Raw genomic sequence first — 25,906 nt, 5'->3', positions numbered from 1 at the left:
GCGACCATAGATGACGCCCACTCAGCTCAGCGAGGTCACAGAGGCATGCGTGTAGCGCTCGGCGGGGCCTGGCAGCGCCGGACCGCATAATAGGCTAATCACTGTAAAACAAACATGCTGACTTACCCTCAACCCCCCCTCCCCATCGCACTGCTCCCCCGGCGTGATTTAGGAGACTGTGGTGGACGGTGGAGGCAAAATGCAACGGCAGCCCTCACTTTCACCATGGCATTAAATTTGAAGAGGATATGTGGTCTCGGAGAAGTCCAAAACAGTATTTATACTTGATTCTCTGCACACACAACGTCTCCCTGCTGTTACTCTGCGTTTCATTCAGCTCTGAGGCAGAACGGACACTCAGGGTTTCACTTCTTCTGCTGGATGAGAGCAGACTGAGGAGACGGTATCTGTTAGTTGCATTGTGACAGGGCGTTAGCATCAGTAAAGTACCACAAAGAGCTAATAAAAAGTGGTTAATTGTTCACTTACTTCCAGCTGCAGTTGATCTCATGAGCTTTAAATATCGCTTTAGGAACCACTTTCTAAGTCATTGTTTTACTCTCAAGTCTCAAGTCCTAAACTTTGAGTTTCGAGTCCAAAACAAGTCCTTAATGTGCCCTTCACTAAATATAATGCCATTTAACAACAGAGTAATAATATATTTAATTAACAAAAACCATGAATACTTTTTAAATTTGTTAAAACTAGATCTGTCAATCAATTAAACATATTTAATCACAATTGATAAAACATTTTTATCTGTTCAAAATGTACCTTAAAGGGAGATCTGTCAAGTATTTAATCCTCTTATCAACATGGGAGTGGACAAATATGCTGCTTTATGCAAATGTATGTATATGTTTATAATTGTTAAATCAATGAACAACACAAAACAATGACAGATATTGATCCAGAAACCCTCACAGGTACTGCATTTAGCATAAAACAATATGCTCCAATCATAACATGGCAAACTGCAGCCCAACAGGCAACAACAGCTGTCAGTGTGTCAGTGTGCTGACTTGACTATGACTTGCCCCAAACTGCATGTGATTATCATAAAGTGGGCATGTCTGTAAATGGGAGACTCGTGGGTACCCATAGAACCCATTTACATTCACTGATCTGGAGGTCAGAGGTCAAGGGACCCCTTTGAAAATGGCCGTGACAGTTTTTTCTCGCCAAAATTTAGCGCAAGTTTGGAGCGTTATTTAACCTCCTTCATGACAAGCTAGTATGACATGGTTGGTACCGATGGATTCATCAGGTTTTCTGGTTTCATATGATACCTGTATCTTCACTCTAGCTTTAAAACTGAGCATGTTACAACCTAAAAATCGCAAGTTGCGTTAATGCGTTACAGAAATTAGTGGCATTAACAGCCCTATTTTCAACATGTGGTTAACGTTATAAATTGAAACAAAACTTCTTGGATAGGTTTAAAATGATGTTTGTTCCATTATTTAAGCTATGGATGTAAATTAACATAAGTCAACACTGACTTTTGGTTACACTTTTGTAAAGTCCTGTGTTTGTTTGACCCATCTACCCCCTGTCCTCTTCCCTACGCAGACATCGGCAGACTTCCACAGACTGTCACTACAAATGTATTTGTAATACATAAAAAAACAACAACATATGTTTCACAATGTAGTTTCATTGTATGGAAACATCATTTTTAGGAGCCAGAGCTGCTAAACCAAACTTCGTACTCTGTAGAAACCCCAACATCCGTGTCCATTCTAGTATTAAAAGCAGCTCTACAGCAGCAGTTGGTGTAATTCACCTTTATTGCGCCACTTGAATGACTGTATTTGTGCACCCATGATGACATGTGCGCACAAGTTGGCCACCACGGTTTCACCACGCAGAGTAGTTTCCTAACTCCTGACCGTCCAACTTAGTTTCCAAAGAGTTGTGAGTGTGACGGTGAAAAAACAGCTCGCTGGTAGCCGTGTACACTGGCACGCAGCAGCAAGCCGCTTCTGCAGACTGTTATTACGGCTGTATGGAAGCATTTGGAAGAGACACCAACAAATAACACAGCAGAGGAGAGGGACTGTTTTTCCTGCTACATTTGGACACCCCCAACCCCAGCTCTCCCCCCCCGTTGTGTAATCCTACCACTGTCACATGCATGTCCCTCTGTGTAATTGAAGTGGTTGAAAAGCGAGGAGGGAGGGTGGTGGTGGTGGGGGGGCGGGAGGGGGGCAATAAGAATAAGAAGCGTGGTTACATTTCAGCCCGGCTGGTGCCAAGCTCCTACTGAAAATATATAACCCCCCCACGTTTCCATGCCTCCCCCTGCCATGGCAACACAACATGGAAATGTGAAAACAATGTGAGCGTGAGCAGTTTCGGCCGCGCAATTAGCCGTTTTCCACCGAGGAGGGGGCCACTTATTGGATTTGAGAGGGGCTGAATTGTGGACCACTCGAGGGGGACGCCGGTTTGATAACGGCGGTGCAGGATCTGGTCCAGGATCCTGCTTCGGTAGAGTGCCGCTACCTCCCAGTTCCAAAGGCAATTAGCCTAATGGAGCTCTCAGCTGGTTTGGACGAGGGAGCGGCGGGTGTCACTACTCCACATAATCAACTCTGTTTGCTTTATTTTCTCCTCTCGGGTCCTATTATGTTCTATTCTGAAATATCTGCTGAGTCCATTGACCTACAATTGAGGCTGACAATTGGAAACAAAGAGCAGTTTTCATTTCTAAAAGCAAACTCAACATCAGTTCTTTGCTTTATAACAGCTAAGGATGCACCGATCTGACTTTTTCAGTCTCGATACCGATAGCGATACCTGAGCTTTGGGTATCGGCCGATACTGAGTACTTAAATATTGCTTTTAACTTTGTAAAAAATACATATATAAAACATTATTTTATTGTTTTTTACTATTAAAATAATAAAACTTAAAAAAAAATCTTCAAAATGATATATATTTTTTATTATAATAGTGTTAACCTTTTTAATGCAGCAACAAATTGGTTCAAACTTAAACAGGAATTAAAATTCCAGTATATAATATGTATAGTAAAACATATAAACATAGAATTGAATTGAATAGATCGGCCCCATTGTCACCGATATCCCATCCAGTATTGGTATTGGTGCATCCTAATAACATCTCATAGCAGTTATTTTGAAAGCAGAGCCTTTGAGGTGGCTAATACGACTCGTTGTTACAATGTGTATTGTTAATATACCCAGAAGTCAGATCAGATCAGATTACACCAATTCAATCTGGATTTTATGCCTCAACACATCTAAAAGTTGTGTTCTCTTCTGCAATTATTCACTGATTGATGCAGGTTTTATTAACGGAGGTCCAGTTGCAATTAATATTAGATAACTTAACTTAATCTAACAAAAATCAGAAAGCAGACAACATACACAGAAAATAATAATAATAATAATAATAATAATGATGATGATAATGATAATGATAATGATAATGATAATGATAATAATAATGATAATAATAATAATAATGATGATGATAATAATAATAATAATGATAATAATAATAATAATAATAATGATGATGATGATGATGATGATGATAATAATAATAATGATAATCATAATCATAATCATAATAATAAATAAATATGTAAATAAATTTAAAAAACATTTAAAAAATAAATAAAAAATTAAGTATTTAATAAAATCGACCAATTATTATGAGCATAAACAAAAATATAATAAAAACTAAGTTGACATTTTTCTCTAGATCACATACTGTGCATAAATATTCAACTCAATGTGCTTTACAAGCTTTATTAGGACAGATATAAAGAAACACTGCCATGGCACACATAGAGCAGAAAATAACATACAGAGAAACAGAGAAAATAAATAAGGTGCCTTCACATGTATGTGCACACACACACACACACACACACACACACACACACACACACCATTAAAACAGGCCAGGTTGACACAGGATCCCCTCTGAAGCTCTTATGTAAGGATCCAAAGTACCTCAGATTCCAGTCTCACTCCTCCACTTCCTGCCAGAGGAGGAGGAGGAGGAGGAGGAGGATGACATGATGTCAGAGATAAACAGGGTTGTGAAAGTGTAAATGTGTCACATCAGCATGTTGCGTGTATCCAACGCTTCCAGTCCCCGTGGTGGGTTGTAGCAAACGCTCAGTGTGATGTTGTAATAGCTGCTCTGTGGTGAAAGTCCTCGTGGAGCTTGTGAAGTCTTGTCCTGAGTGTCCCGAGTGTCATGTTGCCGGTAGATTCAGTAAATGTTTCAGCAGCTTGTCTGACCTACTGTAGCTGTGTGCTAACGGTTGCATGTAGTAATGATGTTGCAGCACTGATTCATGGTGAGGAGGGAACAGCGGCAATACTGTAGATGCCTCCAAGTTGGAAGAGCCTCTAAAGGTCAAAAAACGTCCGACCTCTGATATGCCAGGTTTGGCTAAGTTTAGGTTACTCATGAGTTGCACATCTCACCCCATCTGAATGCTCTTTTAATTCAATTTTTCTCCCTTTTTATGTTAATCAAATTGAAATGCATTTCGGTTATGCAACTATGGCAACGGCTTGGTTTAGATTAGTGGAGCTTGTAATAATTAAGAAGAAACCAACGTTGACTGTTGGTAGGAGATGGGACGCAAGCTGCCGTCTGGTGTTCACATCATTGCTTTTTCACTTCAATATTTCCCAAGTTTTTATTAGAACCGCCCCCACTTTGACGATTAATTGTTTTTTTTATGCTTTTTTCATGCTGAATGACGTATTTCCAAGAAAGCTGTGAGCACATCTCTGGTAAACAACAGATTTAAAGTGGTGCTTTCGTGTGATTCTTTGTTGAGAAACTCAATTTTACAGATCTGTCGATTAAATCAACTAATCAATTAGTCAACTAAGAATTGATTTGGTCAAGGACAGCCCTATTTTTCATAGTTTCTGTGATTCTTTAACGTCACATTGCTTCAACCTTCGTCAACTCAGGCCCTAATAAGAGCTGCAACGATTAATCGATCAGTTGTCAGCTATTAAAATGAATCGCCAACTATTTTCATGATCGATTAATCGGTTTGAGTAATCTTTTTAAGAAAATAAAAGTCTAAACTCTCTTATTCCAGCTTCTTAAATGTGAATATTTTCTGGTTTCTTTACTCCTCTATGACAGTAAACTGAATATCTTTGAGTTGTGGGACAAAACAAGACATTTGAGGACGTCATCTCGGGCTTTGGGAAACACTGATCTACATTTTTCACCACTTTATAGACCAAACAACTGATCGAGAAAATAATCAACAGATTAATCGACAATGAAATGAATAGTTAGTTGCAGCCCTAGCTCTAATACTGTATTCATCCCTATGCCGAGCAGACCACACACACATCTTAATAAAACGCACAGACAGCGATCGTTAACAGCTATATGTGGCCACATAGCTCACTGATGAAGTGATCTGTGTTTAGAGGCCGTTTCTGCTGACAGACTGTCATCATCAGAGCTGACAGAGAGATCAACATCAGCAACATCTCCAGCAGGTGTCCGTCTGTGTTGATGGTCACATGAAGACATTCAGAGGTCTCACACAACACTGTTAGACAGTACAGGTGATATAAGTGAGGGAACACTGCTCTCTAGTGTTGACTTTAGACTATTACACCTCAGTAGATGGAACTTTTTGTGCTCATCTTGAGCTCTTTTACTTCTACGATCAGAAGTTCATTAGATGCTATTAGGCTCGTTGGAGATGAACTGCTCCATTTATTTTTTGTTGGAATCTATCCTTTTATTATTTTTATATCTGCCTTGTAAAGCACTTCGTAATGAGCACTCATTTTGATAAGTGCTATATATAGATAACCTTCATTATTATAATAATTATTATTATTATCAACCACACAAGATATGTTTGTTAACAGATGAAACCTTCATTGCACAACATGAGACTAATATCTACAATCTAGCGTTAAGTAATACAATTACAGATAAAAAAAGATCTGAAAAATGTCCGAAACAAAAGATGTGAAAAATGTCGGACAAAAAAAGATCTGAGAAAAAAGATCTGAAAAAAAGTCTGTAAGAAAGATGTGAAAAATGTCCGAAAAAAAAGTCTGAAAAAAAAAATCTGAAAAATGTCGGACAAAAAAAGTCTGAAAAATGTCGGACAAAAAAAGATCTGAAAAAAAAGATCTGAAAAAAAGTCTGAAAGAAAGATGAAAAAAAAGTCTGAAAAAAAAAATTCTGAAAAAATGTCCGAAAGAAAGATGTGAAAAATGTCCGAAAAAAAAATCTGAAAAAAAGATGTGAAAAAAGTCTGAAAAAAAAATGTGAAAAATGTCCGAAAACAAAGTCTGAAAAAAAAGATCTGAAAAATGTCGGACAAAAAAAGTCTGAAAAAAAAAATTCTGAAAAAAAATTCTGAAAAAAAGTCCGACACAAAATATCTGAAAAAAAGTCTGAAAAAATAAATCTGAAAAAAAGATCTGAAAAAAAGATTTGAAAAATGTCCGAAGAAAAAGTCTGAAAAAATAAATCTGAAAAATGTCGGACAAAAAAAGTCTGAAAAAAAAAATCTGAAAAAAGTCTGAAAAAAAAAATTTAAAAATAAATCTGAAAAAAAAGTCTGAAAAAAAGTCTGAAAATAAAATGTAAAAAAAGTCTGAAAAAATAAATCTGAAAAAAGTCTGAAAAAAAAAATTAAAAAAAGATCTGAAAAAAAAGTCTGAAAAAAGATGTGAAAAATGTCCGAAGAAAAAGTCTGAAAAAATAAATCTGAAAAATGTCGGACAAAAAAAGTCTGAAAAGAAAGATGTGAAAAATGTCCGAAAAAAAAAGTCTGAAAAAAAAAATTGAAAAAAAAGATCTGAAAAAAAAGTCTGAAAAAAAAAAATCTGAAAAAAAGTCTGAAAATAAAATGTGAAAAAAGTCTGAAAAAAAAGTCTGAAAAAAAAAATCTGAAAAAATGTCCGAAAAAAAATTCTGAAAAAAAGTCCGACACAAAATATCTGAAAAAAAGTCTGAAAAAATAAATCTGAAAAAAAGATCTGAAAAAAATCAAATATATTGCCTTTAAAGTCAGAAGTTGTAGCATAGCCTGCTTCACGTTTGACAGATGCACACACACTTACTAAACACACATATTAAATTCATGTGTATGATTTAAGGCGAACAGATGCTGTTATGGAAATGAGAGCGTGATGAGAGCGTAATGAGTTTTGCTCCTGAAAATCTGCCGGCTTAAATAAAGTTTTAATTCACCTGCGCCGTTATTAAACAAGTTTATAAAAAGCCAAAGTTCACATGATAAATATATTCCTGTTTGGTTTGATTTGATTGCTTAGAATGATTAAAAGCTGCAGTTTGCTTAAATTCCTGGTCAAAATATTCTAATATGCAACGAAGTTGGAATTTGGTGCGTTTGGTTTCTTCCTACTGGAGATGGGAATCTTTAAAATCGTCTAGCTGGATTTCCTGTCGTTTTTTTATCAAACAAACAGGAGGAAATACTGCCATTATAAAACTAATGATTTTTCCAGTGATTTTTTTTTTCATGCTTCATTTTGTTCTGGAAACAATTAATGGAACGGTTAAGTAGCAAATCCACAGCAATGCCTGCTACTGATATCATAATAGTATTATTTTTTGATTATTAATTGTATTATTTTGATATGAATTAATTCATAATTTTAGCAAAATTCTTTATTCATAAGGCTACATTTTTAAAGACCCCATCCAACTTCACGGGCTACTATAATGAAACTCAACTTTATATTTATATTAAGTCCCTGGAATTAATAAAATCCTAATATACCAAAGATCTCAATATATTATAAAAAAAAAAATTCCAACCCTATTACTAACAATCGCTTCATCAATCTTTTTTAATCTATTAATATTATTATTATTATTATTATTTATTTGTGTATTTTTTAACTTTATGTTTTATTTGTCATGATTTATTCAGCTTATATATATACATATTTATTTAGATATATATATTTATATAAATATATTTTTTTATATATATATATATTTTATATATACAGTATACTTAATTGCATAGTGCTGTCTATCAATTAAAATATTTAATCGCGATTAATCGCATGATTGTTCATAGATAATCGAGATTAATCGCAAATGAATTGCACTTTTTATCTGTTCAAAATGTACCTTAAAGGGAACAGCATCTCAAATGAATCTTCAGGTTCCTAGCTTCCAGATGATGTACACCACTTCTGTTTGACATCTACTGCTGACCTACTATCTCCCCCTAAAGACCCACTGGACCCCCCCTAAAAAAGACTGAAACGGGTCTATTGTGGGTCTCGGAGGGTTAACAGGTTTTGTTGACAGTATTAATATTTTAGAGAATAATGCAACAGAGTGACATCACTTAAACTTGTTTCTGATCGGAGGGAACAATATTGAACCTGAAAAGGAAATGAAGATGTTTATTCTGGATGTTAGTGTAGAGCTGAAGGTTTGTAATGACAACCAATCTGCTCACCAGTGACTACCTGCCTAAATCATTCATCAGCCAGGTGAATATTTATGGAAGCTAATAATACTCCGGAGAGATTCTGGGAAGCACAGAGAGCAGATTCCTAGAAAGCAGCCTGTCGTGGTATACGGCCGGGTACATCCAGTCCTCTGCTCTCTCTGATGCCGGAGGGAAAGATAGATGTATTAGCTTTCAGAGAGGATGCTGCAGGTATGTGCACAAAGAAAAAATCATTTTAGAAGAAAAGGGAGTGAATTATGCTATTTTATGTTCATCATTTACTGTCTCTGAAAAACAGAGGATCCAGTCTGGAGATGTTATCATGATGTCAAGCTCTGAGTTGAGTTACCCTCCATCCGTCCACATTTACACCAATTTGTTTCAATTCAATGCAATCAGTCACTTTTCAAGTTGTGGTTGTCACTTTATAAATGGAACGGACTTTCATTTTTACAACCTTTCATGCAGAAAATAGGAAGAAAAAATAATAAGGAGAAAGTTTGAAAAGAAATTTCAAATGATCATTTTTTGGTAGCTATTCATGATTCTGACAGGAAACATTTTTTACTTTTGCAGGTTGCCGCAGGAATTTGTAAAAAAACTAAAAAAACATTAAGGCACAATACTCAGCACAATGTCAAAACAAGTAATTAGAAGTCCATAGTTGTATATTATTATAAATATTTAAACATTCCTCGCTTGTTTTGGTACTCAAATGTGAAATGTGTTAGAGATTTGGGGGCGATATCGATCACTTGGGGAGTTTATATTTACTATTCTTGAACAAATATTAGCAGCAAACTGTACAATAAGTGATCAGAAGCTAGCATTGTTGTTGCATTTACATGTAAGCAGTATTTTAAAGAGACAACCAATAAATGAATTGTCTAATAACAAAGACCAACTCCTCCAGAAGAGGGTGGCTGCTGTCGGAGTCTCAGCAGCTGGTTTAGAACAGCTTCAGGATTATAATCTGGGTGACCTCACAGCAGTCCGTCACTCCATTTAAAGCTCATAAATTGACTTTGTCAAGTTTGTCAAACTAACCATCACACTCATATTGAGGCTGTTGTTCAAATCATCAAACTGAGGTAAAAGTAGATGATGTTCATGTTCAACAGATGGCGCCAGTAAGCCTCCTAACATCCACCTTTGTGTCCTACCAAACTCAAGACAAGCAGAGATTTCAGAGAGTTCAGGTGTGACAAGAAGAGTGAACTGCAGCCTGATTATCACTCTTTCTGGGTTGTAGTTACACACACACACACACACACACACACACACACACACACACGCACACACACACACACACACACACACAGCAGCAGAACAAGCTGTAACACACAACACTATATAACACTGACATATATTATCACCTCGTTAAGTTGTTAAAGGGACTGTTTGTAACTTGTAAGCGTATAAATGTACCGGGTCGGGACACATGCGCGCTCGCATATGCGCGTTCGCGTGTAGCCGCTGCCTTTCCTCCTCCTCCTGCTCTCCTTCACTCAGACAGCGCGCGTGTTCTCGCTCAGCTCGCTCCACCTCTAGACGTGAACGCGCGCTCACTCCACACTGCAGAAGAGTTAGTTTAGCTCTGAGAATATCTAGTGAATGTACCGTGGACGTTTGTGCAGAAATAACTGCTGCAGCTCCTCCAGACCAACAGAGGTTTCCCGTGTCTTGTGAAGTGACGGAGCTCTACAGAGAGAAACATTGTCTTCTCGTTACCGACCGGGTGCCGGTGTATTCTCTGCTCTCTCCGGCTGCGGGCGGAGAGAGCAGAGAGACACGCTGCAGAGCCCCGCTGCCTCAGCCTGCACTGAGACAGGAAAAGCCAACACTAGGATCAGATCTAAATCATGTTCATGGAGAGACCTTCGTCTGGTCAGCTAACATTACTGCCAAGCAGCTGAAATATAGAGTGATATTGTGGTTTTAGCTGACGTGTGTCGCCTCACTATTTTGAGCGATGCTTGTTCAGGTATATTTAGAGCGAGCAAGCGCGAGCCCGACGCTGACTTTCGTTGACTTCACGGCCACAGGTGTCGCTGTTAAGAAGCATTTCTGAAAGTTACAAATAGTCCCTTTAAACAAACAAACAAAGCTGTTTTATCACAGAAAGTTTTCATACAAAAGCTCAGTGAAGATGAGTCTGTCACCGTGAGAATGCACAGATGTACAGTTTTTAATACAACATGTTGTGATGTACATACTTGTCACATGTCAGCTTAATGTGAAACAGGCAACCCGTAGATCATCATGCCTGGTGTTCTCTCATTCCCGTCTTAAGCAGAAAAAGAGAGGAACCAGGACTTTTCTCCCTGATTGAATGGCCTCCTCCTTTGTGTTGCACACTATTCCCTGATTTTACTCTGGATTTCAATTTCCATCACATCTGGACGCTGAAAGCCCCCTTTTGTGCAACGAGAGAACAATGACGAGACAGGAGAGGAAAGAAAAGGATAGCGAGTGAAGAAGAGGAGTTCGAACCTTTCCGAATATACTTTTTCTACCGCTAAACTTATATTAACCTCCTCCTGTTCCATTGTCAGAGATAGTGCCGTGCCAACAGAGGAAGAAAGGTCAGAGCTGAATAGTGCCACTGCAAGGAGAAGCCTGCTCGGTGCATTAAAGTGTCTGCTAGTTCAGATTGAAGAGTTATTTTGGGAAGGAATAAGAAAGAGAGAAAAAAGAAATGTCTAATAAAAAAGGCTGATAGATTGAAAAAAAGGAAACTCTACCTTTTTGATAGTCGGTTCAGCAGTAAAGCCACAGTCAAATGAAGGTATTAGATCTCCTCGGAGGAGACGTCTGACTTGCTTGCATGAGTATTCAACTGTCACCTCTCCGTTTCTCCTATAAAGCCCTCAGGATTTTTAAGAGATCGTTTATTAAAAGGGAGCAAACATTCCTCTCCGGTTACAGCTCCGCGCTGTAATAAACTGTGTTTACTGTATCAGTCCCAGAATTAATGAGACTAAATGGTTGGCTGGGTTTATCTGTGGAGACGAAGCAGATAAGCTGTTCTGAAAAGCTCCAAAGTTTTATGACTCAACTACTGAAGAAGAAAAGTTACGGCATCCGGAGAACAATTGACGCAAAATTCAATAATTCAATTTTAAAGAGTGAAAAAGACACTGAAAAGGTGACATTTTCTAAGGCAAATTTAAGTTTGCTTGCTTACAAGTACTTACATTTGGGTACTCGCCGATACCGAGTACCGATACGAGTACTTCTCTGTGCCAAAAGACCCTCATTAACAGCCAGCTGGAGGGTGTGAGCGACACACGGCAGGCTGGGGAGTCCCGCATACGAGGCGGTGCGCCGCGACCGGCTCTAGGTCGACTTGGAAAGGCTCGGGGCAAAGGTGCTTGCTGCGCCCTCTCTCCCCACCGGGGAGGAATGGGGCCCTCTGCTTCCGGTGCGACTGCCGACCAGGGCGGACTGTCCTCAGTGCGCCCCAACCGCGTCGTGCCCCCAGGGTGGGGCTCGGCCCACGTAAAATGCGGCAGGGGTCTGCGGCGTTGTCGGCAACCCACCCGACCCATCTTGAAACACGGACCAAGGAGTGTAACGCACGTGTGAGTCAGAGGGCGTAAGTAAAACCCCGTGGCGCACCACCGGCCCGTCATGCTGCCGTAAAGTGGTATCGGTGTCGTTGTATCGGAGCCGTTTTGCGAGTACGAGTAGATGAGAACAGCATCGGACCCGATACTGGTATCAGTATCGGTACATTCCTAGTTACACTGAAGTTTAAACGGGTAAAAAAAAGGCCTTAAAATCTTTGTTGTGTTTGCATGTCAGATGTAGTATGGGAGTTGCAGTTGAAGTGTCAGTTGAAGTTGAAGCACTGAATGGGTTTATTGGGAAGTGTCTGACAACTTGTTAGAGACACAACCAGTTAAAACCAGTTGAAGTGTAATTAGTGAACGCAATTGAATTTTATTTTTTAAGTTCAGTTGAAGTGTCTGTTGAATTGTAAGAGCCAAAAGCAAGTTTAGTTTAACCTGTAAAGGGTTGGATTTTACGTTTGTATGTCAGCACTGAAAGTAGTTAAAGAGTAAGAGCTGAAGAAGGTCATAGTCAGCTGAAGAGTAAGAGATGAAAGCAGCTGAAATGTGAGTCGATGTCAAAGCAATGAAAGCAGTTAAACTGTCATTTAAGGAGCCTGAGATAGTAAGAAAGAAAGAAAGAAATTTGAGTTTCAGTTGAAGCTGCAGTGCCGGGGATAGTCGAAGTGTGTGTGGTGTTAATGGTTAAAGTGTTTAAGTTGCTATTTAAGCAGTGACAGCTGAACTGTCATTAGAGGAAGTGTCAGCTGATGTGTCGAGGTTAAATACAGTTGATCAAAGGGAGATCTTGTGCACGATTGTGTTCTCTGTAAGACGAGAGGGATCTACTGTAAATGCCACTTTGTACTGTATCTGCTGTAAATCTCAATTTACAAGTCCAGCACCTGCTGCACATCGTCAAAGAAACCGAGAACACGACTCAGCTGCTGAGAAATCTTTCACAAGCAACTGCAGATAAAGTGGCAGACTTTCCACCTGTACATCTACTCCATCACTATATTCTATCACTATACATACTAATAGTATACAGTATATACTTCATTACCATTGTTGTTTTTGCAGTTGGAATACATAAAAAGATGTTTGCCGATGGATGCCAATCAAACTGAGGCTTTCAGATGCCTCTGCCGATTAAAAGATAATTCCAGTTTAGGTCTTATTTTTGTAGTTTTGGTCACAATATGTGTCTGTAATAATAACTGTACTTTTTTAACTTAATTTAGGTCTGTCAATCAATTAAAAAAGTTAATCGTGATTAATCACAAACTAATCGCACATTTGTTATTTGTTCAAAATGTACCTTAAAGGGAGATTTGTCAAGTATTTAATACTCTTATCAACATGGAAGAGGCAAATATGCTGCTTTATGCAAAATGTCTGTATATATTTATTATTGGAAATCAATTAACAACACAAAACAATGACAGATATGGCAAACTGCAGCCCAACAGGCAACAGCAGCTGTCAGTGTGTCAGTGTGCTGACTTGACTATGACTTGCCCCAAACTGCATGTGATTATCATAAAGTGGGCATGTCTGTAAAGGGGAGACTCGTGGGTACCCATAGAACCCATTTACATTCACTGATCTGGAGGTCAGAGGTCAAGGGACCCCTTTGAAAATGGACGTGACAGTTTTTCCTCGCCAAAATTGTGCGTAAGTTTGGAGCGTTATTTATGCTTTTTCGCGACAAGCTAGTATGACATGGTTGGTACCAATGGATTCTTTAGGTTTATAGTTTCATATGATACCAGTATCGTCACTCTAGCTTTAAAACTGAGCCCGCTACAACCTAAAAAATCGCAAGTTGTGTTAATGTGTTAAAGAAATTAGTGGCGTTATTATCACGTTAACTTTGACAGCCCGAGTTTTAAACAAACAAAACCTTAAATTATTACCCAAATTGTTCGTTTCATCACAGTTTACACACCAACTTCCTTTGGTGCATACAGTTTGCTTGTGCAATAAAGGATTATTACCAATATTTCAGCTTCTTTAGTTTCTTTATTTACCTCCAGATAAAGTGGTTTGTTCACAGTTGAAGACAAAAGTTGTTTGTAGTTTCCTAATAGGCCTCTAAATACTAATAACCCAAGACTGCATTCATGTGTGGAATATCTCTGCTCTGTGGGTCTTTGGCTCCCTCACGTCTTTATAATCTCGCTCTTTGATATAATTCAATGCCATTTAGATATGAATCCCTTTATTGGACGTGGGCATGACTTGAAAGCCCGCCCAAGGTTGTAATGATAATATTTCATATACTGGACCTTCTGTGTGTTACTCCATGTTCTTGAATGAGGACACTCTACAATAAATTACCACTCAAGGTTTTTTTTAGTGAGGAAAAATCTCCCACAAAGTCGATCAGTCACAAACGCTGCACTTTTGTATATTTGAGAAACCGCATTTTGGATTAGCTGCATCACAAATTACACGAGTCCTTTAAACCGGCTCTATTAGGGGTTTTATTTAGAGTTTTTTACACAACATGCACCCAATTCTCTCCGACGGGACGCCGTGTTCCCTCGTCCTCTGTTTCATCATTTTCTTCAGCAGCATGCAGAGAAACCACCACCGACTTCCTCTTGTCTGTTATTTTTTTTATATCATTATCCTCTTTGTCACCACGTATTAGGCGGCAAATGCTAATTTGTGGCTTCTGCGCCGTTCTCAAAATTTGCGTTGCATAGCAACTAGGATGATACCGAAGCTTGTTGACCTCTTGCTCTTTCTGTTCTGGTGACACACACACGGCAGAACTTTGCGTTTCTGATGTGAGAACAATGTCTCCCGTCTGATCAGAGCATTAAACAGCAACACGGCGTCTGTGTTGTCGTTAACTTCGTCATCCACTTAAAGTGATAAACTGAAGCTGATGCAAACAGGTTTGACCCTGCTGGTGTTCGTTAGACTATATAAGTCCTCTGGAGATCATCCGTCAACCATTGATGACACATTCTCTGTATTTCACACAATGCAATTAATGCACAATGCCTAAGACACTTATACCAATTCTACCCTTTAAATTCCAAGAGCTTTTGAACATACAATAATCATTATTTATAATCATTATACAATGACAGAAATATGGCATCTTTGTTGTGAAAGTATTTATGAATTAATTAATTAATTTTCGGGTGTTGTCAAAGGGATGACTCATCCTGTCAGAGTTATACAACTATTCAAGTAGCACCTTTAGAGTACAATATATATATATATATATATATATACAGTATATAAAGCAATAAACTTAGAATACACACTTTTTGTAGTTGTTTTGTGTCTCTTCGTAGTAATTTTGCATCTCTTAGTTGTTGTTTTGCATCTCTTTGTAGTTGTTTTGTGTCTATTTGTAGTCATTTTGCATCTCTTTGTAGCTGCCTTTTGTCTCTTTGTAGTCATTTTGTATATATTTGTAGTCTATTTGCATCTTTTTGTAGTTTTGTGTCTATTTGCAGTTGTTTTTTCTCTTTGTAGTGATTTTGTGTATCTTTGTAGTTGCTTTGTGTCTCTTTGTAGTCATTTTGCATCTCTTTGTTGTTGTTTTGTGTCTCTTTGTGGTAACTTCAAGTTTCTTTGTGGTCATTTTGTGTCTCTTTGTGGTTGTTTTTTGTCTCTTTGTAGTTGCTTTGTGTCTCTTTGTGGTTTTTTTGTGTCTCTTTGTAGTTGCTTTGTGTCTCTGTAGTTGCTTTGTGTCTCTTTGTAGTCATTTTTTATCTCTTTGTTGTTGTATTGTGTCTCTTTGTGGTTGCTTTGTGTCTCTTTGTAGTTGCTTTGTGTCTCTTTGTAGTTGCTTTGTGTGTCTTTGAGGTCATTTTGCAGCTTGTTTTGTGTCTCTTTATAGTTGCTATGTATCTTTTTGTAGTCATTTTGTCTCTTTGTGGTTGTTATGCCCCCTTTTATAGTCCTTGTGAGTCTCTTTGTGGTCTCTTTGTGTATCTTGGCAGCTGTTTTGCATCTCTTTGTAGTTGTTTTGGTCTCTTTGTGGTCGTTTTATGTTTCTTTGTGGTAAACTTGAGTCTCTTCCTGGTTGTTACAGTGGAGTATAATCCCATCCATGTTCAGCATGTGGAGAGCTCCACAGTAAAGTTTATGAAACTATTTTAAACACAGGTGTAACAGTAACTACAGAAACATTCATCTTCCTCAACGCCACATTAACACCAGTACATGAAGCTAGAATCCCTGATGACAAGTGAAATTTAGTCTGTTGCACTAATCCAAATACTCTCTGGATTACAGCGCCAGCTAAATGCCTAAAATGTCAACCATAATATGACTTTAAGCCAATAAAGGAAGCACAGAAGAAAACTATGAGAGAGATATGCCTCATGTGGTAGATCATATCATGTTTAGAGATGAGATTTAAAACATGATAAAGAATAAACTGATCATATCAACGCAGAAAAGTATTTTCATGCAGTGGAAAAACACAAGTTGAATCTATTCACTTTCCTCCACGCCTGAGGCCCGGGCTGGGTAAACAACCTCCACGTCTCCATGGCAGCAGAGTGCTGGGAGCTGTGCAGCAATGATGCAAAAACACCCCCAGCTCTAGATGTACAACTTCACTTCGGTCTGTTCTGTGTGAGCAGGCATTTCTAGAAGACACACTTGTTTGACCCATATGAGAGGAGGCATGTGATAATTCTGAATTAATCCGATTTTGGTTAGGTAAAACCACCCGCATGGTTTCTGGGCTTGGTTGAGGGCCAACAGCTCAGCTGACACGGTGGACTGTGATAATCACGTTGTCAGACGTCAGAGGAATTCCAACCAGAAGATCGACTCATTGAGGCTATATTTTAGTTATCTCCAAACGTTGTAAACACATTTCATTCACATTTACTGGAGCGTTCCAGGAGAGTTATATTAGGTTGTGTTGCCGATCCAGATCCTGTAACATCATGTTGCCATTTCATCAAAACCACATTTTTCACAACAGACTTTTTTCTACCATTGCTGTAGCTCCTCATGAGGACATTGAGATCACGCTACCTAGCGCTTTCCCCTGTTTACAGTCTTTATGCTAAGCTGAGCAGCTGTTGGCTCCATCTGTATATTTAGCGTATGAGAGTGAGCTCAATCTTCTTATCTAAGGTTGCTTTCACATCAGGGACCCGGGCCCGGATCCTAGTACACTTGTCCCCAAGGTCCAGTTCGTTTGATTAGTGTGAACGCTCCGTACTGTACTCTGGCACGGTTCGTCGATCCGTACCTTCGCACCCGGTGTGAAAACCAGCCGTACCAAAACACGGAAGTGGACCGCTATTTAACACGAGTAACGTAGCAGTTAGCAAGTAGTTTTGAAAGGGCAGGTTTTTTTTCAACGCCGCCGGTCTCCTCTGCCAAACCAGAGTTGGTGATTGTCGGAAAGACCAACGACGACGGCTTTGGTGAGTTTTATTTTGTTTCTGTCCAGTTTCAATGAAGTGTTTTATGATGCTCCGCCACTAGAACAGCTGATCTCAACATAAACAAATACACGTTGATGATGACGCAAGTGTACTCGGGTACGGAACAACTTTACTAATGTGAAAGCTGAGGGGAGGTGGGGGAGGAATCGTACTCGGGCACGGTACGGATCAATCGTACCTAATGTGAAAACGCCCTAACTCTCAGCAAGAAAGCAAAAAAGTGTATTTCCCAAAATGTAATTTTTTTCCCTTTTAATTTGTTTGCTTTATTTCTTACTGTGACATATGAATGGTCAAAGTGGTGAAGAATTGATGCTTGCGTTTGGTTTATTTACATGTGTTTTGTTAAGTTGCATGGCGTTAAGCTCGTAGAACACTGCCGTTGATGAAGACTTTCAACGCTCTAAGCTGGCCTGATTGGTAAGATTTCAGTGTTTCAGGACCAAGTCAGGCCGTGTTGTCTTTATGTGAGTTTGTCATAACTGAATAATAATAATAATCATCTTTATCCCTTAACACATGGCAGAGAGCTCCACTGAATGTGTAGGCTACTGTGATAACACACACACACACACACGTTATTGTGAGGATACGGGCCCGTGATGGCAGGCCTAATGCTGCCGTCTATTCTCCCTTAACCTTATTTGTGTTCTCTTGTTGCTGTCCTCTGTCTCTGTTTGTTTGTGCTTTAGAGGGACCGGCGTGGGCGAGCGAGGGGCGAGCGCTAAAAATCCCATAGCAACAAGCAGATAATACACAGATACCAGTAAACAACGTCGATGGAAGGTAAACCGGAACAACCAGTTTCTGTTTCTGTCTCTACGTCTATATGTGTGTTTGTGTGTGTGTGTGTGTGTGTGTGTGTGAATCACTATTTTCTGTCATTCTGTGTCCTGTGAGTTTGGTGTGAAAAGTTGCCGGAGAAGGAGATGATGTATTTCAGGAACAAAATCAGGAGCATGAACGAGCCCTCAGTTTAATCACAATGTCTAAACCACTTAGTGAACTCACCAAAAATGTCAGTTATAATCCCTCAGGTTATTTTACCATGGGGGTCTGTGGAGATCGGCTCCCTTTTGGAGCCAGTCTCGACTCTTTTCTGTGAGAGGACACATCTGATAATTATGAAATAATCAGATTTTGGTTACATAAAAGCGCCCTCATGGTGTCTGGGCTTGGGTTGGCTGAGGGCCAACAGCTCAGCTGCTACGGTGGACGGTGATAATCATGTTGTCAGACGTCAGAGGAGGAATTCCAACCGTAAAATGGCTCCTTGGATTTAGATTTAGACGATGCAGGCAGAACTGATTGACCTTCGTCATTTCATTAAGGCTTTTGGTTTGTTTGGTTATACCCGTGTGTGGTTAAGTTTACGCAAAAAAAAAACAGATATAGATTTAGATATCTAAAAAAAGACAATGTAGATATCTTCAATTGAGGGGAATTAAAGACATCTGAAACTGGAATTACAACTAGTCATAATTCAGTTGAAGTCCTGACTGGGGTGCAGCAGGGATGCTTGCTCTCTCCCTTCCTCTTCCTCCTCTGCATAGACTGGACTATGAAACATGTAACCAGCAATAACCAAACCGGCATACAGTGGAACCTGAACAAACAGCTAGAAGATCTGGATTTTGCTGATGATCTGGCTCTACTAGCACACACCCACCAACAGATGCAAGGAAAATCACACAAACTAGAGATAACTGCTGCCTCCCTCGGCCTCAAAATCAACTCATCAAAAAGAGAGTTAATGAGAATCAACAACAAAAACAACACACCAATACTCACGGATCAAAACCAGCTAGAGGAAGTAGCCAGCTTTACCTTGGGAGTACAGTTACTGTGGACCGAGGTACGGAGGAGGATGTCAAAGCCAGAATTGGAAAAGCAAGGACAACATTCAACATCTTAAACAAAATCTGGAAAACAAAAAAACAATCACTCAAGACCAAACTACAAATCTTTAATTCAAATGTCAAATCCATTCTACTCTATGGATCCAGAACATGGAAGACAACCACCAACATACTGAACAAATTACAGACATTCATTAACCGCTGCGTCCGACGCCTCCTGGGAACCTACTGGACCAACACCATCTCAAACGCCAACCTATGGGAACGCACCAAGCAGGAAACAATAGAAACTCAAATCAAGAGGAGAAAATGGTAGTGGATAGGTCACACACTCAGAAGACAAAATAGATCGATCACAAAGCCGGCTCTAACATGGAACCCACATGGAAACATCCCAGAACCACCTGGAGAAGAACCACAGAACAGGAGATGAAGAAGGAAGGGCTGTCATGGCAACAACTAGATCGGAGGGCACAAGACCGGAGAAGATGGAGGGGTTTCATCGATGGCCTATGTTCCTTAGGGACTTTAAAGGTTTAAAGGTTTACTAGTCAAAACGTAATTACGGATATCTAACTTTAGAGTTTTGCCTAGTCAAAATGACGTTGCAGATATCTCTAAGGAATATCCTGTCTAGCTATGAAATGTTAAAACGGCTTGCCATAGCTGGCCAATAGCTGGCCAATAGCTGGCCAGTAGCTGGCCCTGTGCGGTCCAGAGGAGGATCGTCATGGAGCTGAGACAGCAGCTAGTGCTAGAAATAGAGGAGAAAGAGATATCAGGCTTTGATACACACACAAAGTTAGTAGATACATTGGTTAGTCTTTTCATTAAATTAGTTGGCAAGTAAAATAGAGAATATGAACAGCCTTATCTTCTACCTCAGGACTCTCTGTGATGCAGCCATCTAATCATAATATTGTAATGTTCCTTGTTCCCTGAAATAGATTAGCAAACTGCCTAAAGTGTGAAATTGCTCTCATTGAGCTCATATCCTCGTCGAACAGGGAGTTTCTTATGAAAAACTGCCGTCAGGGGTTTTGTGTCTTTTGGTCAAGGACCGAAAGCAGCCCGTGTCCTGCCAGAGAATTTAGAAAAAGCCCTAAATTTGCCCCAGACAAGAGAAGGATTTCCACCAGACTGAAGGTACAAGAGTTCAAGGTAACCTCTCCTGCCGCTCCTCCTCACTCCCACACTGCTCCGCTCCGCGGATCATCATCATCACAATTAAAAGCCGGCGAAAGCCCAAAGATACTTTGTTAGGAAACCGTTGTGAGGGGAAGGAGGTGATGTCATTCGGGATTGTTTTACGGTGAATCTTTACTTCTAGTTTGATAAATGATGTGAAACAACACACACCTTCTCATTAATGATCACATCGGAATAAGCAGTTTTATGATGACATGTTTTAGGAATTAAAGGTTATAATACTTATTCTTTTTTTGACATGTAGGATTTTAAAAGTGTTAATCGTTTTGTTGCCTGCACCAATGATAGGAAAGCCGTCTCTTTGCCCTCTTTCGTCATCAAGAAATTCCAAATATGCAGAATGTGTCTACTCTAGTTTTGGTGGGTTACCAGCGTCATTTCACAACCTCGTTAATGTGTCTGCCTCTAGCTCTTCTTCTCTGATGCAAATTAAGTAAAGCTCAAGTTTATACATCTGTTGATGGTTTTATAATGTAGGAAGAAGCTTTAAAGGGGACATACTGTACCATGCTCATTTTCTGGCTCATACTTGTATTTTTTGATGCTTCTTGAAGAAAAATGTGTTGTATTTACAGTGTCACCATGCTACGCGTGTAACAAACACTATATACAAACAAACGGAACGAACAGTTAACTCAGCTTTAACTGAATAAAACTCAACTCATAATACAGTAACTTGTATTAACCAAACTTCACGTGCACACAGCAACACGCAGACGTCCTTCCCATGGCCGTACCAGCCCAAAACAAATGCTTTTATAGACCCTTCAATCACCAAGAGTCCATCAGCAGCAGGCTGTACCATTCCCACAGGAAGCCCAGAACCTTCTCTGAAAAAAGATGAATAATGAAATAGTTCATTCCCACTAAATGAGTTTCCCCGCTGTCTCTCTCTCTCTGCCCGCTGAGCAGCTCTCGTTCTTCAGCGGTAGACCATTAAATTAGTTAAATAAAATAACAAACATCGCCCGACCCCATCTCCTACTATTATATATATTTTAAGGAACCTCTCGCCGGCCTTCCTGTTTTATCACCGATGGCCGTGCAGTTCAGAGGATGAGATCGGCGCATACAGCAGATACAGATATACTGCAGATATGACACTGCTTTATATGTATATAGATTTCGGAGGAGACCGGCGGCGTTGAAAAAAATCCTGCCCTTTCAAAACAACTCGCTGACTGCTAACGTTACTCGCGTTAAATAGCGGTCCACTTCCGTGTTTCGGTACGGTTGGCTTTCACACCTGATGTGAACCGTACCCGAGTACGCATGATCCGTACTCCAGACCACCTCTTCTAGTGGACTCGGGCATAGATCGACGAACCATGTCTCGAGCACGCTACGCAGCGTTCACACTAATCAATCGAACTGGACTTTTTTTGGACAAGTGTTTTCGGATCCGGGTCCCTGATGTGAAAGCACCCTAAGGCACTTCCTCATTGGCTTCACTTCTCAGACCCCGGAGGTCGCCCACTTCTAAAGCTGTGGGCGATATATTCTAATGAGGGGGAGCCAAATCTGAATGGCTTGTTGAATCACAGCCCACAAAAAACTGACTGGGTCATCTTATTTCACAGTTTGTTGGTTGTCAGACACTCCAGATATCCAGATGTATGAGCACAAGCACTGAAAAAGTGAGTTTCCAATTCCAATTAATGAAATACTGCTTTAATTTACTTTAATCCAGATTTAAAGAATCGCTTCTATTTCTGCTTAACTTCAAAATAAACCTAGAATCAAGAATTTAATTAGAAACCAAGGAGAGATTTATAATTCAGTTCTGACTTGCGTTGCCTCCTCCGCCCCGACGGGATGATACATTTGGTTTCCTCGATACCTGCGCTCTGCTCTGCTCCGCTCCGCTCCTCTCCTCTCCGCTCTTTTAGAAGATAGCTCTGTATTGATGCTAATAATCCATCGGTTCCCTTCCTGACTTAACCTGTGATTCACCTCCGAGTGCATGCAGCAAAAATATTCAGTCTATTACTGAAAGCGCTGTGAGTCCGGCCCCTTCTCCCTCGTCTGTCATTACTGCCGGAGCGGCCGGAGCGCAGAGGGCCGATGAAGCTAAATCAGACATGATTAAGGAACCGAAATGTGGGCAAAGGATGAATCAGCTTGCATTTGCAAAGAATTTGGACTCGATAGAATCAGAGCGACTCCACATCGACGCGGCTACCCGATCCGAATACACTCGAATTCACAGCCCTCCCACACACACTCACACACACTCCTATGTTTCCCAGTGTGAGGGGGAGGGCACATTTATCTTCCTCTCCCTCGCTGGTCTCTGTGCTACTGGAGCAAAGGCCAAAGGAGAAGAGAGGACACAAGAGGGAACACACAGTTCCTCCCTTCGCTCAGGACTTTTTCAGAAAGGAAATGGTCCACCGGTGCTGCCTCGTATCATACAACATCGCCGTGTGTCAGCGACTAATATGGCAAATAGAATTATCAGAAGATAATTGAAGTGCGCAGAGGGACGAATCCACGAATCAGAACTACTATTCTGTATTTCTAAAGGACTAAAAAAAACTATGAATGAGTCATACGAAGGAGAGAAAACAAAGCAGGATTTCATCAAAACTCCATTTGTTCCCGCTCCGCTGCGTTCTCCAGCCTTTTTCTCTGCTTTATGTTTCTGCTATGTTCAATACCTCACGTTTAAAGTATTCAAACACTCCTCAAAACACACTGCTGCAAGATGTGGTTGAGTTTATTTCACTTAGATCCATTTTATCCTGACTTAGTTGGGGAAGAAAACAAAATTCTCATCGAAACAACTAAATATAGAAGCAGATTCTTTTAGGTTAAAGCTGCTAACAGATCATTTTGTTCACTTCATGCTCAAAAACTGAACATCATCATGCACATCAATTTGGTTTAGATCAACACTGACATATCAGGTCTTACGAGCAAGACGTATGATATCTTACAAAAAAGTTATTCCTCCTTTATCATTCGTTTTCCTACGAATATCCAGCAACACGTGTCGATTCCCGCCGGTTACATGCATACAGTCTTTTCAAAATAAACTTCCATCTTCACAGGAAATAACTTCCTTAGGTTTAGGCAACAAAACAGCTTAATTAGGTTTAGGGAAAGATTGGGGTTTGGCTTAAAATAACTCAGGAAGTGGCGTTACTTAAGTTCCTAAGTTACGTGACAAATCAACGTTGACTTCTGGTTTCACGCGGGGCACCAACGTCGGTCTCCTGGGCGAAAGTCCAGACCCACCCATCCACCCCGACCTCCTCCCTACGCTGTGTTAGTCGCTCTTTATATTATATGATAAGGCTGCCCAGACCAACGGCGTTGGCTGTTGTTAGTGCTGTCAGCAGTGTTGCCGTTGTTTGCACTGTTAGCGCTGTTAGCACCGTTGTCCACTGCGAGTCGCTGGCTCAGCCGTCGCCATGTTGAGAGATGTGTGGAGGCAATAGATAGGCTCTGAATTTCACGTTAAGCACCTCTAACGTTCACTATTTTCAGCCCTTAGCCTTTTTTCATTATTGCATAGCAAAGTGTTCAAAGACAAGTGGGCATGATAGACTTGTTTTTGCACACACTTACTGAGCATTGAAGTGAAAACATCATTTTCTGAGATGATATTTGGGTTAGTGTGGACTTTACACCACAGAAGCTAAGATCAATGTTACGTGGTGCAAGCAAACATCAACACAGTTTCAGTATCAAACTAGTTCCAGCGTATAGTTGAGCAACTAAAACATCTGGTTAACTTTTACCTCAGAAACTTTATTGTCCACAATATGGAAATTGTCTTTGGCTTCACCACAATCAACATGAGTTTAAAATAAAGCAATAAGTTGCCATAAGTTTAGGGAAAGGTTGTTGTTACCGTTGATAAAAAGGTGAACATTAATTACAGGTTTATGACGTAACCCGACATCCACACCTATACTTTCCACCTCACAACGTTAAGGCCACACTACTTCCTACTTTGGCACTGAACGTTGGTATTGGACTCAAACCCTGAGCTTTAGAATCATCCAATATGGATTTAATTCCACTGGGACATTGCATTAAAACAACTCCACCAAAGACATACAGCCTGCTAACACATTGTACAATTAACATAGTCCATTTGGTAAGTGACAGAGAGCACAATTACCCATCAGCCTCCAGCACCACCTGTTTAGCGAGTAAATGCAAATGAAGTTTTCTGTGCCACTTTCTGTGCTAAGAGGAAGAGGTAAGGACGGGATTAATTGCTAATTCTACAAATATTCTACACCTCCATTATATTGCTAAAGGGCAGCATTGACAGCAGACTTCCAGCTAAATCAGTCTGACTTACCCTTTTGTCCCTTTTCTGGTGGCCTATTTTAAAAATGTCAAACAAGCTCTGCAATTCAGCTCCGTTAAATGACCTCATTTCAGCTGTCAAATGTGCGACTGTACAGCCCTGAACCTGCTGACCACCTCAGCTGCACGTAGATTATGGCTGAAATAAAGTAGAATGACCTTATAGCGCTGAGAGAGAGTTTAGAAAATGTAAGTCAGAAGGTGGAAATCGAATCGAAAGACTACAAATTCTAAGTGAAAAGGTTTATTCTAATCACTAGAATTAAAAAAAACATGCACACAAACAGAAAGACGAATAGCATACAATGAAAATAATGACCTTTAACTGATTTGTCGGTAAATTAAACACAGGTCAAATAAACTATAGAGGAGAGTTGTGTGTGTAAAAACCTCCAAAAAAACAATGGTGGCATTTTAATATTTCTATTCTAACTAAATAAAATCAGCTCTATAAGTACTGGTGCACATTGGCAACTCCAAGTGGCAACAAGAGGTAACTGTTTTAAAATTACACATTGAATCAGCAGATCTGTTGAAACCAGACAGCCAGTCTGAGATGTTTGATAAGAAAGAAAAAGACGGGCTGAGTCTGCAGACTGTGGTTAATTATTCCCTGTAAAATACAGCCAGCTTGCAAATTCACTCCACATATTTGAAGGGTGAAACTACAAAATGTTTTTTTTCTGAACTAAATCTTTGCTACTGCGTCGTACAGGTACATCATGACAGAACTCACCTCATGTGATCCCTGTGCGTAAAATACATAATTCATTTCTTTATAAAAACTCAGGGAGTCAAATCTACTTGCAGTGGTGTAACTACTGACTCACTACCTACCCTGATCAAATTAATCAAATAAAAGGTCATTAAAGCTGAAGTAGCTGAGATTGGAGCAAATATGATTAAAAAAAGTTATTTCTATAAAGCGGTCACTATATCGTGACAGTAGTACATGAAACAAGTAACCTGAAAAAAAAGGTGTCCTCCGGTGCTCCTAACGGCATCTGCAGGATTTCACAGACCGGAGGAAAA

At 39.8% G+C, this 25,906-nt stretch overlaps 1 long non-coding RNA gene across 1 annotated transcript in view; it reads left to right on the top strand.

Annotated features, from left to right (window-relative positions):
* LOC141783615 (uncharacterized) overlaps positions 1 to 18,585 on the top strand; it is a 78,348-nt gene extending 59,763 nt beyond the window's left edge. The window contains exon 4 of the long non-coding RNA XR_012597315.1: positions 18,173 to 18,585. This is a non-coding gene — a long non-coding RNA (uncharacterized LOC141783615). The remainder of the gene's footprint in view (positions 1 to 18,172) is intronic.
* The last annotated feature ends 7,321 nt before the right edge of the window (positions 18,586 to 25,906 follow it).

Source organism: Sebastes fasciatus, chromosome 15, assembly GCF_043250625.1.
Source record: "Sebastes fasciatus isolate fSebFas1 chromosome 15, fSebFas1.pri, whole genome shotgun sequence".
Lineage (NCBI taxonomy): Eukaryota > Metazoa > Chordata > Actinopteri > Perciformes > Sebastidae > Sebastes > Sebastes fasciatus.
Note: the sequence above shows the minus strand (reverse complement) of the source record. Positions and strands in the feature narration are given on the sequence as shown.